Source organism: Poecilia formosa, unplaced genomic scaffold, assembly GCF_000485575.1.
Source record: "Poecilia formosa unplaced genomic scaffold, Poecilia_formosa-5.1.2 Scaffold7, whole genome shotgun sequence".
NCBI classification, from domain to species: Eukaryota; Metazoa; Chordata; class Actinopteri; order Cyprinodontiformes; family Poeciliidae; genus Poecilia; species Poecilia formosa.
Genome location: NW_006799946.1, coordinates 2,806,302 through 2,813,600, shown reverse-complemented (window position 1 = coordinate 2,813,600; position 7,299 = coordinate 2,806,302).

The window sequence follows — 7,299 nt, the reverse complement described above, 5'->3', positions numbered from 1 at the left end:
TACATTTTCTAGAATATTAAATAGGCAATGTTAGGCATTTTTCAGACCCATAGAGCCATTTCATAGCACAAGCAGGCAACTGTTACTTTCTGTTGTTATGAAAATACTATACATCAAACATGACATAAAAGAAATTTGATTTCACAATTTGACGCCTAGAAATTGGGCATCTGTCTCTTTAAGAAGCTCCTGTTTTTTTTCTGTAAGTCATCACAACAATGCCTTTCCGTTATGACATTTACAGCCATTGTTAGGAGTGGTGGACTGAGATGTAGTATGTACACAATGAACGGGTTGTTTTCACAACCAGATATAAGTATATAAGTACACGTCTTTCAACGAGTTTACCTTAAGAGAGCTGCATTGCATCAAAAGCACTTTGATCTGTAGATCTAAGATATAAATGATATGGAGAAAAAAAATACTAAAAGAAAATAGAGCCTTAACATGCTAAGACATATCAAACGTGGTCATGAAACAACGCTTATTTGAAGCTCTGCAACCAAGAAGACCAGAGAATCAGCCGGTAAGATAACTTGTCGCAGAGGTGCTTGTGGGAAGGTTTGAGAGGCAATTAATTAGAAACCATTAAAAAAAAAAAAAAAAAGCTGGTTCCTGTTGGCTTTAGGGAGGAGGAGGTCATTGTTGTAATGGGATTAACCTCTCCACAGAGATTGTTAAATCACTTAAATTTGGCTTGTTAATCTGATTTGGGCTTGTCTGGCCTCGGCGCGAGTCTCCTGAACCACCCCAGCAGTTATAACTGTCGCGAAACACCGCAGGAAGCTCGCATAACTTTTCATTTTGTCCAATATCTACTCTAGGTAACCAATATTCTATTATCCTCCCCTTCTGCTGACCTTTAAATTGGGGACTTCTCCTCATGTAAACACGGTAATCAGGTTTCCTGGCCCTCAGCTGAGCCTAATTCAAGATAACTGAGAACTCAATTGTCTAAGTGTGATTTAGTTAGTGCCTGGCCTAATTAAAGTCCTGGAAACGACCTCCAAAGTTCTGCGCGGCATTAATCAGCTAAGACACCTCATCAGCCACCAGAGGAAAGTCAGCGAGGGCTTGTGCTCATACGGCTTTATGTCTGTGAGTCTGAGAGAGTGATTTCCTGGTCTTTAACCCCTGAAAGGATCAGCCACACTGGGGTCTATTGACAGCCCTAATCCGCACCCCACAGCCCCCTTGTTCAAAGCTGCCACCATACTGACACCGCACACGTTCCTCTTTTTTCTCCTGACGTGACTTCACACGCAGGAAGGGTTTCGCCCTGTCGTTCTCGGGCTCAGGAGTCCAAAGTGACGCTTGCTCACCTCTCACCCCTGTTCAAACGTTTGCAGAGATTTTACGGCTGTGATTCATGCAAGTTTTGATTAAAGCGCTCCCTTATGTTTTTTGGCTTGGAGCTGCTCAGACATTAACGCCTCTGCCATGAACAAATGGATTACGCGGCGGTGCCAGGGCTCTGCCTCGCAGTCTGCTCTGGCACGCCTCTGTCCGGGTCCGGATTTAAAAAGTGCACCTCTTACGTCTCCAAATGTTTGTCTTGCCTTCCTTTGACCTGCGCCTCCATATGTTCACTCTGACAACTTTTAAGTAGTTTAGTTCTCAGCCAGTGTCCGGGTCCAAGAAGAAGCATCCATTTTAGCGTGCGGCACACCATCTTTAACAAACCTGAGGGGAACACGAAGGCGGTGTCTTGCACATGTATTCATATGACATCAAATTTATAACAAAGTAGTCTATAATTGTGAAGTTGAACAATAATAACTTGATTGTGCCTGGAAAATGCATAATTCCACCCCTTTAATTAAATAACACTTTTCCAAATAATCAGAGTAATGATGCTGAAAACAAAGGCTCTCGCATAAAACGCTGATAAAATATATTGAAGTTTGTATCTTACATGTGACAAAGCAGGACAGAAAGTCATGGGGAATGAATACCATGCGTTTCCCACTTTTTGAGATCGCCTGGCGTCGCTCAAAACCATTCGTTCACCTTTCACAATCTTTTCTGTGCCGCGGTGCTTAGCAGAGTTCTTTTGTCTGATCGCATTTCCACACAGTCCCCCTCTGCGACTTCAGTGTTTTTAAATTGCTGCTTTTTCACTGCACCTAAAAAGGGGAAATGGGCGGATGGATCCCCAGAAGGATTGCTGCTCCATCAGCATTAGTGCAGACGCTCTCCGTTTGTCGCTAAACACGTGGCGACACGTGCCAAAGGAGGGAGGCACACACTACAGCGGATTAGTTTGCGAGGGGGAAACCGATCCGGTTTTCTGTATGTTTGGCCTGTTACCTGGAATTTAACGTTCTGTTTTCGACACAAAAAACTGTGGGCTTGGTGTGATTTCTCTAGTTGGTGAAGGACCGAAAGACGGACTGTTTCGAACACATGATTCAGAATTTGACATCGGCTTAGTTCACTTAGATTTATTGGGTGTGTGGACGCACATTTTTTGTAAAGTGCTTTGAGACGACATTTGTTGGGAATTGGTGCTCGTACAAATAATTGTACTGAAACCGAATTTTAAACATAATCCACAAAGAGGTGGAGGTCTCAGAAAGGTCTTCGCTAAGCTCAAAGTTGACCTGCTTTACTCCTTCACTCCACAATCAATTTTGATTTGACTTTGGGATCATCGTCCCAGCTGTTATGTTTCAATCATATGATCCAAACTGTCACCCTTCAGATAAAAGCTACTCAGGAACAACTCAAGAAACACCAGAACTAAAAATTGCAATGTACTTGAAAACCCCTGAAGACAAGCTCCAGCTTCGAACACCTGGAACACCGAATCTACAGAAGAATGAAGTGAGTTTTAAGTAAACATGGACTGAGAAAGCGCTTACTGAGATGTTAATCAAAATACACTGACCATTAAAAAGGTCACTCAAACGTTTCCTTGGACTGCCCTTGGCTTTGATTATGGAACACGTTCAAGATGCCGTTGTTTGGTTATAATGTTGTAATGTCACATCGATAAGATAGTTGCATGCATTTTTTTGTGAAGATCTTACGAAGGAAATGTGAAGGAGTCAAACGGCTTTGCAAATTCTCCTTCAGCAGGTCCTAAAGTTTCTCAGCAGAGTTCAGATCTGGACTCTGTGGTGTGCGAAAAGAACATCGCATGCTCCTTTAACCGCATTTTCACAATCCTGGCACCGTCGTCTTGGAATATGAAATTCAGATACGGGATAATCAGCCCGTTTAACATATCCAGGCTGTCAGCTCACCTCATTCTTTGGACTCATAATGCTACTGAACTTGAACCCGCAGCTGCGACCGTAGGCCTGTCCAGTTGGCACTAAGCGCAGAGGTGCAGTACCGTATGCACCTCTCTCCTTACACTGAAGTGCCCACCACTATGCAACAAGGTAAATCTAGACTCATCAGATGACATGACCTTCTTCCATTGGTCTACAATCCCATCTTTATGTTTTCTGGGAAATCAGAGCCATTATTTCCCTATTATCCTAAGTGATCAGATTTTCTTTAAGGCTGCGCAGCTTTTTACTTCCAGTTCTTTCAGGTTCTCTTCACACGATGCTTGCGGAAATGATCTCACTTTAACTACTGGCAATAGCTGGGTTCAGCAGTTGTTTTTCTTTGATTATTTTATTGTCGTCAAGCGTTTAAGTGATTGGTAATCATAATTATTCAAGATTTTTTCCAACCACGAATCTTCAGTTAAAGATGACAGTTCCCCACTGTCCTTCCAGCTCTCCATCATAAAGTTATTAAGTGAAATTTTTTCAGGATACGTCTTCAGAAAATGTGAAGCCAATCACAGCATCAGTTGGGGTCAAATAACCTGTTGTGTATGTAAACTTCTGACCTAATGTGTATACAGTAGCCCACTAGCACAACACATTTTCAGGTAGCAATAGAAGACGACGACAGTGGACTGTCTTCATAAAATTACAGCTACTGAATCTAATGTCTAATATAAAGCAGACAAATAGGTGCTTTAAATGCACCAGAGTGTTGTAAAAATCCCCAGAAAGTGCTGAATGCAGCACCAACTTAACGTTAAGCGCCACGCTTGCTTTGACTCTGAACATGTATAAAACAAAAGCACATTAATATTTATGGCTCTGAACTACAGATGCCGCTCTCTTTCGCTAATTTAACTTTTCACACAGTCGCGGTATTGATTGTGAGCAGAGCTGTGTCTGCAAAGACAGGAGAGTCTGAGGGACCACGGACGAGAACCTAGATGGAGAGGTTGGGGGGCGGGGGGGGTGTTGACAAATTAGTATGTTGACGGGTCAGCGAGAGAGGTCATGGGCCCACAGCAGGAGGTTGAGGGTCAAGTTTGTCCAAACACAGAGCGGTGCTGCAGCTTCTGTCAGGAACCATGCAGGGTTTGCCTCCATGAACAAAGGGGAGGAGAAAACAAAGTGGAAAGTTATTGTACTTATTTCTGTTTTCTATAATTCTAGGCAACAGCTGGAAATATTTTAAGATCCTATTCAATAAACTAAAGCATCATTTCCCCCTGATTCATTTTCCTCCATAAAAAAGAAAAAAGTTTTGTTTTGCTACATCTGAGTACAAGTGTTCATCAAGGCGTGCAGAAGAGAAAGCTTCCTTAATCTGTTGTGCGTGCAGGCAATGTGCAGCGTGTGTGTTTCCCGATTTCGCTCCATTACCTCCCAATTGATTGAAGGGAAGGATTTGATGTGTTAATCCGTTCTCCCCGGTGAAAGATTCCTGCCTTTGGAGACACACACACACACACACACACACACACGCACACACACACACACACACATGCACACATGCATACACCCACACGCTTGTGCTGACTTAAAAAAAAAGTAATCAGAGAATTGTACAAGGCTCCTCATTCACCTCGCAGTCTCCTAAAAGCCTTTGATCAAGAAGTGCTTAGGTTTCACATAAACGGTTGGATACCTTTCAGAGACCATGCTAAGCACACAGCCACTTGAGGGGGATTTGGGCTACTTTAATGCCTGTTTTCAGAGCTTCTCCTTGGTATTTAAACCAACACGTTAGCTGAGGTGCATGGCAAGTTACGGTCTGCCACACAAGTAGATATTGTGACTTGTGCGATTGTCGTGAGTTTCTTCCCCCCCACCACCACCAGTCCCCGCCCCCGCACCCAAAGGCTCCTCTTTGTGGGCTGGCAACAAAGCAGCTAAAACGGCTGAGTTTTTTCGGGGGACTCAGACCCTCTTTTGTCAGCTCTTTTAATGCTCCGGCTCTTGGCAGTAACTCATATGGAGACCTGTGATGTGGAACTAAATGGGCTGTAGCTAAGCATCACAAATGAGATCAATAAATCCACTTTTTATTGAATGATAAATCTAATCTGAAAAGGCATGAGCCGCAGGTCCCCATTAGCAGACGTTTAAGCTTATCCGGGGTCTAAGCTGTCTATTTTTGCTCTGTCTTAGTTTAATTCTAGAAAACACACATTTGGAAGAAAAAAAAATTGTGCATCTCATAGTTGAGTTGCATTTTCTTCTAGATTTCTGAAGGATCAAATGTTTTTATTTTGCATTGGGTTTTTTTAAAACAGCATTCCAGGCATTGAACACCTCAGCGCACTGTCCTATCCATCTTCTGAAACTGAAAGGCTATGGAATATCTGTAACCACAAGACATGACCAAACTACAGTGAGACACAAGGAAGGCAGATAATCAGCCTAAGGTGACTCTGGAGGAGCTGCAGAGATCCACTGCTCAAACGAAATCAATGAAAAGGACAACTAATGGCATTGCGCACAAATAAAAGGCGAATGAGCTTATAGTAAAAAAGTCTGACTCGGTCATTTGATCCCCCCAAAAATCTGGTTTGGACCATATATGCTTGCAGTGTGAACAGGGAGACACAGAGAGATGCAGCAAACATGTGGAAGAATGTGCTCTGGTCAGTGTTGGACCAAAACAAACAGGGTGACTTTTTGTTACCCACTGAGACGGACAGACGGAGCGGGGCTTCAAACCGGCAACTCATGGGCTGCAGGTGGGTTATGAACTCCCAACACTGTCTCCTCCATGTAAGACTAGCAAGTAGAATGCTAAGAAAATTCAGTAAAGTTACTTTTGTGAGTCGGTATACATCTAAAACTGCATTTGTTCCTAAAAAGAAAAAGAAAAAACCCAAAAGTGACTGATTTAAACTTGCAGAAAGCTGGCGTGTGTGGCTTTAAACTCTGATCAGCAGACACTTTCTGCAGCTGCCTTGAGGCTGGCTATCATGAAAAAAAAACAAAAAAACATGTACAATTTCTATAACATGCACTGTGAGAGATTGGCTCTTGATTGATGTGTTTTCTCAGTGGAAAAACTGCGGAGAAATATTCCTTTTATTTCACTTTTTCCCCAGTCGCAGGGAATCCCTATGTTTACTGCGAGGCAGGACTCGGACTTACCTTGAGGCCAGAAAACACTGGCTCCACATTTTTCAGCGGGCCAACACTCACATGAGAGCGCCGCTGGTCTCCATGAATCAAAGCGCGGAGCAGTGAAAGGTTAAAAGCTCCTGGGGCCTGCAGACACATTTTTCACGGGGTGGCGGGTAATAGGATCAGGGCTTCCATAACTCCGAAGAACAGCCAATCCTCCCTCGTTTCTGCCCGTTTAGCCTTCAAAGAGAAAGTTTGTGTGTCTGTGACGGCTGGTCAGGGGGTTAAGAGGAAAGTGCATTTTTTCGGTCACAAACTCAATTTCCTTGGTGAGCTTGAAGAGGCCGTGCTTTAAAACCCGGAGCATAAAGCCTGTTTAATTTGTCCCACATACGGTATCCTCCAGAACCTCCCGCTCTGCTGCAGATGAAGCATGATTTTAAAAACTGCTCGACCTTATGTAGCTATAATAATACCCCTTTCTGTATGCCTTGATGCTTCTGTGTTCATCCTGTCTTTATGCTGTTATCTTAACGCAGACAAATTGTCACCAAAGGAAATGAGGCCAAACAAATTAACCTCGTTTTTGCTCCAACAGCTGCGTAATACCCCTCGTGTTAATTTACACAATGTGAGAGCACTCGGCAGACAACAATCGCTAAAAAGGTTAATGTTTTAAACGAAACACAAAAAGTTCAATATTTTTAATTCGAAATCTTTATTCACAGCGGCTTGCAAAAACTGTCTACATCTGCCAAAATATCTAACTTTTTTCACAAATTTAAATATGTCTTTTTAGATTTAAGTGTTCGTAATTGTAAAATGCTTACAATTTATGCTTACAAGCTTACAATAAATGCTTGGTTTGTAAATGCTTTTCATAAATATATACACACACACACACACACAC